Source organism: Pinus tabuliformis, chromosome 4_2, assembly GCF_031772625.1.
Source record: "Pinus tabuliformis cultivar Carrire ecotype Pingquan chromosome 4_2, CPIR1, whole genome shotgun sequence".
Taxonomy (NCBI): Eukaryota; Viridiplantae; Streptophyta; class Pinopsida; order Pinales; family Pinaceae; genus Pinus; species Pinus tabuliformis.
Genome location: NC_142304.1, coordinates 498448515 through 498462559, shown reverse-complemented (window position 1 = coordinate 498462559; position 14045 = coordinate 498448515).

Here is a 14045-nt window from a genome sequence, read left to right as displayed (position 1 = left end):
GATGGATTTTCATGTGTTTAATGGTTCGGGGAAGTGATATGCATAATCTTATTTGACAGATTACAAAGGTATAAGACAGAGAAGGGTATTAATGATTACTATTGGTGTATAAAAAATGTGACTTCAATACCATTAACAGAGCTCTGCTGCCGACAGGTGTCCATAACCTTGGCAGAGTTGTTTGTTTCACCCATGGAACCATGATCCTTTGTGTATGCCTAGGAAGTATTGTTCAGTGTCAAAATGGAGGTCATTATGCTGGCTTGGTAACCAGTTAAATCATAATTCCATTCACCAGGAAGGAGTGAAAGGTGGACAAGCCAGCTCATGATGAGACCTCCTGTTCCAAGGACTCTTTATTTTTTCTGATGTGCCTCTTGGACCATATCCTTGGTGTGGTGGCCATAGTGGGAATGCCACTTCACTTTCTTCCTTATGATCATGGTAGGCTGGCTCTTGATGAGACCCCCTATCCTACATTTGGCAATTCAAAACATTTTTTTTTTTTTTTATAAAATGCTTTCCTATTTATACACAAAGGGTGGTTCGGCCCTCCTTAAGAGTAGGAATGGTGGAAGAAGTCTTAAAATCTCAATAGAAAAATATAAACCCTTTGTTCTTATTCCTTAATAATGATCAAAGAAGATTATGGGAATTTAAAAATAACCAGCATGATAAAAATGACCAATCATGTCAGTATTAGTAGGGTAATGACAGCAAAAGTGATGAATAATTGTGTCCTTTCTTCGTTCCTCTTTATCAATTCACAACAATTTCTTGTAAAAGTAGCGATTTTATATAATTTGTTGATTTCAGTATGCTCTAGCTTTGTATCCATTGTATGAGTGTATAGTTGTGCTCCAAAAGACCTGAAACAAGAGGAACAACAAGTATCTTTAGGCATAAGTAAAAGGAATACGAGAATGTTGTTGTTTGAAAAAGGAAGGGCAAAGGAATACAAGTGTTGTTCCTTTGAAAAAGGAACAACAAAAACCGAAAGTGTCGTTCCTTTGGAAAAAGGAACATCAGAAACCGAACATGTCGTTCCTTTAGAAAAGGAACAGCAGAAATGCAAGTGCTAAAAAGTGTCGTTCCTTTGGAAAAGGAACAACAAAAACGCAAATGTCGTTCCTTTGGAAAAGGAACAGCAAAAATCAAAAGTGTTGTTCCTTTGGAAAAGGAACAACAGAAAACTCAAATGCCATTCCTTTGGAAAAGGAACAACAAAAATCAAAAGTGTTGTTCCTTTAGAAAATGAATAGCAGAAAACTCAAATGTCGTTCCTTTGGAAAAGGAACAGCAAAAATCAAAAGTGTTGTTCCTTTAGAAAAGGAACAACAGAAAACTCAAATGCCGTTCCTTTGGAAAAGGAACAGCAAAAATCAAAAGTGTTGTTCCTTTAGAAAAGGAACAACAGAAAACTCAAATGCCATTCCTTTGGAAAAGGAACAGCAAAAATCAAAATTGATGTTCCTTTAGAAAAGGAACAGCAGAAAACTCAAATGTCGTTCCTTTGGAAAAAGAACAGCAAAATTAAAAGTGTTGTTCCTTTAGAAAAGGAACATCAGAAAACTCAAATGTCGTTCCTTTGGAAAATGAATAGCAAAATGAAAATTGTTGTTCCTTTAGAAAAGGAACAGCAGAAAACTCAAATGTCGTTCCTTTGGAAAAGGAACAAAAAAAATCAAAAGTGTTGTTCCTTTAGAAAAGGAACAACATAAAACTCAAATGTCGTTCCTTTGGAAAAGGAACAACGAAATTAAAATAAAAAAAGAATGGCTGAAACAAAAGGTGTTGTTCTTTTGAAAATGGAACAAAAAAAATATATATATACAGAACAAAGAAATTATGTACAAAGTATAAAAATAGGTGAATCACTTAATGAATCACAGGTGAGGAAGATTGCTCTTCCTCCTGTAGAATTTGCATGTCAGAGTCCTCGCGTAGTTGCTAGCAGAAGGATTCCCGTGTAAGTGGTTTGCTGTATAATCAAACTCGGTGGCCATTTAGTTTGAAGGTATGTCTAGATCCGTCAATAGTGACTAGAGTTAGGGTGCCATTATCATGTACCTTCTGGATTTCATATGGCCCTAGCCAGCGAGTCTAAAGTTTCCCGAGAAATTCCCGAAACCTAGAATCGTATAAGAGCGCCCAGTCTCCTTCACGGAAGATTTTGTTTTTAATGAGAGCGTCATGCCATTTAGATCATTGCTATTGGATTAATGCAGTATGTTGAAGGGTAGAGAGCCTGATTTCATCTAGCTCATTGATCTGTTGTAATCTATTAGTTTGTGCCTCGTTTAGATCTAGGCCTATTTCTTGTGTTGTTCGCAGTGTTTGGATTTCGAATTCTATGGGGAAAATAGGTTGCTTTCCAAACACCAATTGGTATGGTGAATAGCCAGTAGTGCTTCTCCATGTTGTTCTGTAGGCCCACAAGGCTTTTGGTAGTCTTGCAGCCCAATCGCATCTATTTGACGCAATGGTTTTTGTCAAGATTGCTTCTATTATTTTGTTGTTGCTTTCTACTTGACCGTTTGCTTGTGGTTGGTATGGAGTAGTAATTTTATGCTGGATATGATAGTTCTTAAGTGTTGCAGAAATCTTGTTACCAGCAAACTGTGGTCCACCATTTGTAATTATGTCTCTTGGAATCCTATATCACACAAATATATGAAACAGGAACTGTATGACAGAATCCTCTGTAGCTCTCAGTAATGCTTCTGCTTCAACACATTTGGTGACATATTCTGTTGCCACTAGAATATATGTTTTTTGGTTCGAGGATGGGTTAATCAGACCAAAAAAATCAAGTGCCCATCGCTTGAATGGTTCAATAACTAGTTGTGGGTTCAAGGGAATTTTGTCGGACTGGCCACGGCATCCTGCCCTTTAACAACTGTCACAAGCTTAAACAAACTTGTTTGCGTCTTTGAAGATCGTAGGCCAATAATACCCTGTTTGCAGCACCTTATGTCCAGTTCTCTTATTGGAAAATTTTCCGCCACATGGTCCGTCGTGACAAGCTTTCAAAATATCAAAAATTTCATCCTCTGGGACACATCTCCTGATGTGAATATCTGCTCCTGTATGGAACAGGTAGCCCCCAATCCAATAAAATCGAGCACTTAGCTGGACAATTTGTTTTCATTCATTAGGGGTCAAATGTTTTGGTAATTTACCTACTGCTGAGTAATTCGCAACATCAGCATACCAGGGTGTTTTAACAGTGACAACAAACAAATGCTCATCTAGAAATTGATCTTCAACTGCTGCTGCGTCCACTGGTTTCGACATTCGCGAGTGAAAGCCAGCTACAGGATTTTCTTTTCCTGGTCTGTCCTTGATTGTAATATCAAATTCCTGCAATAAAATCAGCCATCTAGTTATTCTACCATTTGTGATTGGTTTATTTGCATAATATTTTATGGCAGAGTGATCTATATACAAAATAACAGGATATCCAATAATGTAATGCTTGAACTTATTGACAGCATGTATTACAGCTAGAAATTCCTTTTCGGTAACAGTATAATTCAATTCAGTAGGGGATAAGTTCATGCTAATTTAATAAATTACATATGGTTTTTTATTTTCTTCCTGCCCAAGGACTGCTCCAATTGCTGTATTTGAGGCATCTGATGAAATTTGGAATGGCGGGTCCCAATTTGGTCCTCGAAGGACTGGAGCTGTGGACACAAGCTTCTTTAGATCCTGAAAAGCACAGTCACATTTTTCTGTCCAAAGAAAGTCAACATTACCTGTCAGTGCATATAGAGGTGCAACAATATGTGAAAAATGTTCTATAAACCTTCTATCATAACAAGAGAATCCGAGAAAACTACGTACCTCTGTTTGAGTGGTAGGAGTGGGAATTAGCAGAACTATTTGAATTTTGGTTGGGTCTACTTGTATGCCAGCTGCTGAGATATAATGGCCTAGAATAAGTCCTTCAGTCATCATCATATAGCATTTTTCATGGCTTAAGCAAAGCCTGGTGGCAATGCAGCGCTGCAGGACGTTTTACAGTGTGCCCAATGCTGGGTCAAAATCATCTCCATATGGTGTAAAATCATCCATGTAGACTTCAAGCCCCTCATTTCTAGGTCTGAAAAAACGCTGAGGATAGCTCTTTGAAATGTGGCAGGAGCATTGCATAATCCAAAAGTAGAACTCTGTAGGAAAATGTTCCCCAGGGACAAGTAAAAGTGGTTTTGTCTTGGTCTTCAGGGGCAATCTGAATCTAATTGTATCCACTGAAGCCATCTAAGAAAGAAAAGAATTTCTTTCCTGCTAGAGTTTCTAATACTTGATCAATGAATGGAAGGGGAAAGTGGTCTTTTTGTGTTGCTTTGTTTAATTCTCTATAGTCTACACAAATCCTCCACTTTCCATTCTTCTTTGGTACCACAACAAGTGGAGAGACCCATTTACTATTGGAGATAGGGTAGATGAAGTTAACATCTAAAAGTTTTTGAAGTTCAGCTTTTACAACGTCTTTTAGATGAGGATTAAGTCTCCTTTGTGGTTGGCGAACAAGTCTCGCATCCTTTTCTATGTAAATGTGGTGTGTACATAACTGGGGGTCAATTCCTTTCATATCAGGGTAGTCCCATGCAAATGCTTCTTTATGTTTCCTCAATAATTGGATGAGCTTCTTTTCTTGTTCGGAAGTCAGGTTGGAATTAATGTTTAAAGTCTTTCCTGGCTCAATTTCCACAATTTTTCTATTCGAAACAGAGGTAGTAGGTATTGTTTGATCATGTGTATCTTTAAGAAGATCCTCTTCTAATTCATTATCAAATGCTGCTTCTATCATGTGACATTGTACGTGGGATCTGGGTTTAGCTTGGCTAATGAAATTATTAATGGCATCATCTTCTGTTTGGTCTTTGAAATCGAGGGCCTCTTGTATGGTTAATGGAGATCTAATATTTTCGGTGAGGTATGATACAGGATGCTTGTTAGTTTTTATTATTGTGACACTTGGCTGCGCTGGGGGGTATAAAGCTAGATTCTTAATATTTGTCCCCCTAGTAATGGTCATATTACCTTGTCGGCAGCCAATATAAGCATCGGCAGTTGCGAGCCAAGGTCTGCCTAAGATCAATGGATGTCCATCAAGTCAGTTTTTGGGGTTTATTATCAGAAAATCAGTCAGATACTCCCAGGAGTCAACAGATACCATAACATCATGTAGTGTGCCCTCTAGCCTAACTACAAATCGATCAGCCAATTCTAATAAAGTGGAGGTCGGTTCTACTGATGTAATGCCCGGTTTTTGGGAAGTAGTGGTTGTTAAGATGTTAATTGCAGCTCCTAGATCAACTAGGGAATTTGAGAAGGTTTGACCATAGATTTGTACGGTTACTATTGGATTTCCTGGGTCTTCGTATTTAACAGGTGTTTCTTTTCCTGATAATAACTCAGATAAAGTGCCAACTACTTGGACTTTTGGGTTATTTGTTATTGTCCTCCTTGGTTTCTTTATACATAGTTCTTTGATAGGTTTTGCATATATCGGGATGTCTTGAATGGCTTGTAGGAGCAGGATTTTTGTGTACAGATTTTGTAATTCTCCCAGAATGTCAAAATCAAGATATTGTATAGGTCGAGGTATAATTAAGCGTTCTGGGAATGGAGGAGAGGATGTGGTTGCTGGATCATGACTTTGTTGTTTGGCCACGTCCTCTTCTTGTAATGGTTGTTCTACAGGCAACTGATTTTCAACTTGAACTGTTTTATCTCCCTTTGTTTCAATGATACGCCCAGATCTTAATTGAAGGTCATTAAACTCCCTTAGATCGGTTCCTACCTCTGGTGTTTCAATTATTTGAATGGACTGGATGAGTCTATTATTTGGATTGGGGTTGGGTTGGGCTCGGAGTTGCGGTATTAAGTTAGACTAGGGGTTTTGTTGTAGGGTTGGCAGTGTAGGTTGAGGGAGCAGGATGGTTCCTACTGGCTGATTCATTGGTCTTTGCCAGTTTGTCTGCCAGGTTTGAATCTGTGAAGTAGGAGGATTCCATTGTGGTGGAAAAACATTGTTTTGCCAAGATGGTGGGGTATAGGGAAAATTTAGCCAATTGGGTTGGCTTGCTTGATTCGGCCATGGAGATGATGAAGGGAATGATTGTTGTGACCAATTCGGGAAGGGAGGTTGATTTTGCCACATTGAATTATATTGTTGAGAATGATATTGCGGAGGCTGGAAAGAAGAAGCTGGGTCTGAAAACATACCTGTTTGTTGTGGCTGTCGTTGATGGCACTGATTAAGTAGATACATCGATTCTGGCTCTTCTTCTACCTCCTTGTATACTGCTTTCAATCCAGGAAGTGACGGGCAGCTTTCTGTGGAGTGGTCTTTTGTACAAATGGCGCAAACTTGAACTGCATCTAATGGACACTCCTTGTGGCTATGTTTCCTTCTACATCTGGGATAGAAGATTGCAAAATTCTGTTCTACTTTTGCTTGCTTTTGTTTGGCCTGCATAACATCAAGTTGTGTTGTCAGTTTCCCCAATATGTCAGTTTTAAAATTTTCCAATAAACTTCCAATTTTTGCACGAGTTACTCCCTCTGCTGAAATTCTATTATCTCTTACAAATCGATCATGTTCTGCTTGTTTTAGCCTTGTGCTGCCTCTCGAGCTCCTGATACATAAATCAATAATGTCAGCAAAATTTTCTTGATAAATATCTTCTTTCCCCATAATGTTTAATGTCTCAATCCATTGTTCGTTCATTCCCCTAATTAATGATGTTTCTAACACATTATCAGGTAAAGGTAATGATGCATAAGGAGATCTTTGAAGATTATACTGGAATCGTTCAACATACTCTTCTAATGTTTCATTTGGTTTAGCTACCATCTGAAATATTTCATCTTTTAACTCTCGAGACCTGCAATAGTCCTGATATTTTTTTAGAAAAGACTCTTTCATTTGATCCCAATTATTTATAACACCACCACCTAATCCCATAAACCATCTTAAAGCAGCTCCTTTTAATGTAGAGGGAAATAATTTCAGTTTCTGGGGATTGGTGGTATAGTCATATCCTCTACACAGCACATCAAATTCAAACAGGAATGCATCCGGATCTTCTGATGTAAGGCCATGGAATGTAGGGATATGCTGGAGGGGAATTTCTTTCATAGGTGCATTAGCTGCAGTATCCACAATGGGGTATTGCAGTGTAGAGGTTTGGGTGTTAGGCTGATTCTGGGCCATTTGGTCAAATATGTGTCAATAGCCTTCTGGGATATCTAGGAGGGTATTCCTAGGTTGTCGAGAGGGAATGGCCCTAATGGGGATGGCCTTGATAGCACTTTCTTTATCTGGGATGATGAGAGTGCCTAATGTCTGGGGGGATTCAGGTTCTTGAATTTCGTTATAAATGATTTTTGCAGCACTTCCCTTATCTGGGCTGCTTAATGGCTGAATTACCCTAAGAGGGGATTTTGGTTCTTCAGCTTCTCCTGTTTCTCCTCTTCCTTCACATAGATTGCTAAGGTTCCCTTCCTGCAATGATTTTAGGCTAAAATTTTCAATTTCTTGAAAATATTGCTCTTCGGTTTGACTATGTACCTCAGCAAAGGCTACAGATGGTGATCCTGTGGCCTGAAGGGAACTAGTAGGATGTATAGAAGTAACTTTTCTAGGTCCTACTAAACGCTGAGATTCTGCTTTCTTAAGGATTTCATCTATAAAGGTCGATCGGCCAAGGGTCACTGGCCCCTTAGCTTTATCAGACTTGGGTAGAGGTTTGGGATTCTTTTCTGGCTTTTTCTGCTTAGTCATGCACACAAATCAACTACTAGGTTCTACCCAAACAAAATAGCAACAAATCTGCAGGAAAGTGGGCAAGGGAGTAGGGCTATTACATACTCCACACGTAGGTTCTTACCTTCTATTTTTAAAACCCAGCTCTTTCCTAACAGGTTCTTACACTACTCTGGAAAAGAAACAAATGGCTACACTCTTCCCCGGTAATAGCGCCAAAATGTCGAGCCGTAAAAAGGGTCTTTTTCACCTCTAATTACCTCACATTAACTTGTCAATCTAGGAACAACTTGTTATCTCAAAGAGTGTACTCAATTTGAGGTTGTCATTTGTCAGAGTAATGCTAGTAGTATAGCTCAAGAAAATACAAGAGTAAATGAATGCTTGAAACAAGACCTACTTACAATAAAATACTTTAAAGACTAAATCATGCACTTAGAAAACTAAACAATTTATCAGTCAATGGTTCAGTAACAATAACTCATCCCTTTGGAAACTAATGTAAATAAAGGTAATCAAGGAATAGATCATCAATCTGGGGGCTAGACAACAAATTCCAATGCCCACTACAGTTTTAGATCGTTCTAGACACCAAAGCAATAATAACGCAGATAACAGGAAATGGAACAACAATTAAGAAATGGAACAACAACTAGAAAATGTAACAACAACTAAATCTGATAAACAACAACACCTTAATCTACAAGAATGAGTGCAACAATCGTATTCTACAGAAATCAAATGACAATCTTTATTTAAAGGATAAATCAGACAACAAATAGAAATGGAATGGAAACCAATTACCAATGAAATATAAAACAACTCTTAGAGCCAATTGTGAATATATAGTACCGAAATAAATAACACACACAGCACATAGAGATATTAAGAGAAACAGTAATCTGCATCTGATACCACAAATATTGATCTCAGTGAGAGAGGATAACAATCGCAATTCATAATGGAACAGTAATGTCAATTGAACAACAATCGTAATGAAGTATAAACCATATACGAATACAGTAATACCAACTTAAGAATATTACACCTCGGTTACTCTGCAATTGAACAACAATAGCATTCTGTAAAGAACAGTAAATGACTTAAAGGAACAACAATACGTTATAAGGTCAGAATGAACACTATGACTTTCCTGTTGCAGAGAGCGATATTGTAAATATAACAGAGCTGTGATATAAAATACACCATATTACTGATCAAAGCTGATAACGAAAACCACACATGAACTAAAGATAATGATACAGGAGCAAGTGTCCCACCAGGGCCGGGCCCTTAGCCTCTAGGAACACATCGCTTGAAATTATTCTAGGATCAAAGATGGAACAACAACCAGATTTATATTAAAGCATTAAAACAAAGTTACAGTGGATCACTTCTCAACGAGAGTCGATGATCAAAGTTTCAAATACAGAGCAAAGTTACATAAAAATTAACAGTTCTCCCCCTCGGGCTAGCAGTGCTGCCCCTACTTATAATAGTTGAAGCGGAGATATCAAGGATGCGAAAATAGTTAAAGCAGCAATCCCTCAGGATCAAAGGATCTTGAGGGATTTGCCAAGCTGTTAATCCTCAGTTATCCAGTCGTTTTCTTGCGCCGAGTCGATATCTCCTTTTCCTTTCCTTAGCTGAGATGTTTTAATTTAGATCGTCTTGTTTGCATATGGTTCCCCGCCAAAGGGACAACGGTTAGCTTGGCCCTGTCTTTTTCTTTGGAGCGGTAATCTTTAGTTTTTCCCTTTTCCTGCATAATAAATGGCAATTATTAGCATTTTCATGTTGCATATAAATCTTATAGATTTGTCATGATTTCCCATTATCTACCTAGTTTATGATGCAAATATGTTACGAGTTCTAAAGAAAAGATGACAGAATAGTCAATAAAAACATACCTTCTTCAGTACTCCACACTTGGTCCTCTGGATATTAGAAGATTGTATCATCCACCCTGAAGATATTATAAATTCTTGCAATGAATTCTCTTTCTTGTCAAGTTCCTTTACCACCAACAGTTTAATTAATGAGAAATGAAACATACTAGGTTCAATAGGACTTCCTTTGGCTTGAAATCTATCAACCATCTTACAAAGACTCCTAAATAAGTAGTAAGGAAGATTCAAAATTTTTATGCTTGTAAAATTAATTAGGAGCCTAATATGACAACGATAAACCTTATTGAACCTCCCTTCACATGTGAAATACCTTTGAATCGCCTCCAACAGTTTACTATGGTGGTCTTGTAGATAACTTCTTGAAACAACACACCTATACCCTTTCTGGTATTTTGGTTTGAAAAAATATTTGAAATGAACCAAATCAAACTCCATACCCTTAAACCATTCCTCACAATTCAAATGGATCTTAATGGCTGTAGGAATTGATTGGTTTGTGATTGGAAAAGTAAGTTTCCCCACCTTTGCCTGAAAACCATCAAAATCCTTGGAAAACTCCTTAGTCAGTTGTAAATGACACCCCTGAATCTTTTCACAAAACCTCATATGCCCCACATGTTCAAAATCCATTCTGATGGTTGGGTCTACATTGATAATTGTGACATCTTGTGGCTCAAAATGAACAATGGCACTTCCCTTGTGCTTCTTGTCTTCTAGAGTTGACATGATTTTTCTCTTGCAATAGTAAATAGTTTAGGGTTATAAGCAATTTGTTTTGTGTAACAATGGAGGATTTATGATATTTTAAACCTTTGATGATGACTTAAGAGACAACAAGCATTACACAGAAGACTAAATAATGTAGAATTTCTCAAGAAAACCCTAAAAAACTTGCAAATTCACAACGATTGACAAAGAACCTTAATGGGACAGTCATAGCGGAAAGGCAAAAACACAACGCTCAAGATATTTTGGTTTTTAACCATTTTAAGCATAAACACTTAGGGCAAGAAGCTTCAATTTAGTTTTAAGACCATGACATACATTTTATGTGGAGGCTACACAGAGAAAAACACGGATTTGGCAGCAGACAATGTGAAATATAGACCATTGTGTGGAATCATAGTGACTAGGATAAAACACAACAAAAGGAAGAAACATAACGATTTCAAAAAAAGGTAGTGACAATGAATTTATCTCTCTTGCAGGCTTTTTACGATTTTTTCTAGCTCCTACATGAAATTTGAGGATTCATCCAGGATTGAGGAACAAATATAGACTTGGATTTGCACCTATGAAGGAGGTTTGACCACAGATATGCGAGAATTGCAGCACTGTGAATTTGTGGTGCTCATGCCTCCCTTTCATAGCGAACCAAAACGAGCATACCACAGATTCTGATTGAAATGGAGAAGAACTGAGCGATATGGAATGAAGAGGAAAGTTCAAATAATCTTGCAAAACGTCTTCGAGCTGAAATGATGTTGATAATCATGATTGGAAATGGAAATTATGAATGCGCAACACCTCCTGGAAAACGCAGCGCTTGGGGAAAAGAAAAGGATTGTCCTTCTAACCATTATCTTCTCACTAAAATCATAACCTGTCATTGAAATGACATTTAAACTGACTCACCACAACCTCCAAATCTATGCCTAATCCATATCATGATTTCTTTGATGTAGAAAATTAAAGCATATTTGATTTTAAAAAGTTAACATTGAATTTCCATTGTCATAATGTGGAAGCCAATCAAAATCCTTTAAAATTCAAAAGAGATACATGTGTGACTAGGCATCGACAATTTTTTTAATAATATAATTTACCTAGCTTAAGCGTGAATGGTGTCCAAGTGACCCAAAGCTACATTAAATATTAAAAATAAAATTAATATCTTATTCTATAAAAGTTATAATATTGAGAATATTTTTAATGAAGGGTAAAATATGGGTTGAGTGTGTTTTTAATGATGCATAACTAATTTAAATTTTAAATTTTAAATTAACATTTTGAATTTAAATTTTATTAAATCTCGTGTTAATAAATTAATTTAAATATAAAATATATGCATATGGTTACTTTCGATAAAAGTGCATTTAATTGAGTATTTTAAATTTAATTTAAAATTAAAATTTTATTAAATCTTGTGCTAATAAATTAATTTATATATATATATATATATATATATATATATATATATATATATATATATATATATATATATATGGTTTTTTTTCCCGTGGAAAAAGTCGTAATTTTATTCATAATGACAAAATTACATTTTGTAGATGCTTAATAGCATATGCATATGGCATGTACCTGTTTTCACAGGATACAAGGCAGACAAAGAGAACAGTAAAAAGTAAAAAAATAAAAAATATGAGAAGGTTAAACTATGGTTCTTTTCTCCCCTTCTTCTTTTCCACCTTACGCCAACCTCCAGTATTTGGGGTGGCCGTTACGATGGAAAGCTGGTTTTCAGTGAGCGTGTCCTTGTCAGATTTGGATCCCTCTGATCCATGAGTTCGCTTGATGCCTGTTATTTCCTTTCCTGTTGGTTGAAGTGTGTTTTGTTGTGGTTGTTTGCTGTATTCTTCTTCCTCCTTTGGTGGGCTCTTTTGATTCTTTTGTTCCTCAGTTCCTGCTTGGTGTATTGCTGTTTCTGCATTTTCGATTTCTTCCTCCAAGGGGGCTGTACATTGCCATCCTTTTGGCTGTTTCTGTTGCTTCTTGTTTCCCTTGGGGGTTTGCTTTGCTTTAGGACAGGCACTGTGGAGGTGTCCTGTTTGTAGACACCCACGACATCAGAAAGCTGTGTTTTCATAATCTAGTGGTTGTATCCACTGTGTGTCATTAAAATTCAGGATGATGCTATCTGGTAGCCCCTCACTTAGATCTACCTCGACACATATCCTGGCAAATGTTAATATCCCCCTTGAGATTCTGTCCTCATCAGTCTTGAGGTATTTCCCCAATGCATTCCCTATAGCTATTAATGCTTTATGATGCCAAAAGTGTAGCGGGAGGTTGTGCAACCTGACCCAGACTGGCATCTTTGATACCACCATTGTATTAGCATCGAACTTCGGAAACCATGGGGACATAAATAGTCCTGCATTGCCCCAGAACCATGGCCCTTTATTGAGAATGTATTCTCTTTCTTGTTCTGTTCTGAATCTGACTATGAAAAAACCTTTTGGACATAAGTAAATCTCACATTCTGGTGACCAGACCTCATAAATCCATTGGTGTAAAGCATCAGATTTTGGCCAAAACCCATTAAATCTACATATGACAGAAGTGGAATAAAGATCTGTGTACAGGTTTTTTACCTCAGGCATGGCAATGGTGAGCGTGGGGTTCTCAGATTTTTGTTCTACTATGTAGGGTCCTGGAAGCTCCACTGATGCTGTAGTTTTGACTTGTTCCTTGCCTTTGACTGCTTCCTTGAAGGAGCCTGTGCTTTTAGAGCTGGCTCCAGCACTTCCCCCCTTCAGTCGCAGATTGATTGTTATGGTTGCATCCGCATTGATACCATAGTCCTTGAGTGTAAGGTTGTCCTGTAAGTTGTTCCCGGAGTAGATTAGATTTTGTAGATGTGCAGGAATACCCAACTGGTTCTGGATTCTATTCTTTAGCTCTTGGATTTTCCTCCCGTCCCAGATCCTCCAACAAACTGACTTGCCTTCCAGGGTTTTTATGAAAATCTTTGTCAGGTCCTCTTCTTTTGTGTGTATATCCATCTGCATTCTAGCGGGATTTGCTGCCCTGACGCCTGATTTTATCAAATCCATTTGTCCATTGTTGTTCTACAGTGCTTCGTCCTGTACTAGCCTTCAATGGTGCCTTCGATCCGCTTGCCCCTCAGATCTGTTGAGTTTTTGAGGTCCTCTTTTGTCAGATCTGGTACATGGGCTGTGAGGGTTAGCGTTAATATTGGGGATTGCCAGGCTCCAGACCGCCCTACCCATATTTTATCTTCCTCTGCACGTTGGACTGTAAATCAGGGCAGATGGGAGACTTTGTATGTACAGGCCTCCAGATCTGTTGGATCGATGCCAGATCTAAGGTTGTAGCGCCCTGCCTTGGTGAAAGGGATCAGCCCGGATCCGTGCAGAAGCCTTACCAGAGCAACGATATCAGACCCTGATTTATAGTGAAGGTGCGAGAAGGACAGGTTGTCCCAGATCTCAGATCCGGTAGCATAGTGGCCAGCAAAACTGACGTTGTCTTCGTCGTTGGTCCCTTTCCTCCTCTCGTCGTTTTTGTTACTCAGGGAACCTAGTGCAGCTGCGAAGCACTGGAGGTGTCGTGTGTTGGCTTTCCCTGCGGTGGGCATGGGTGCTTCATGA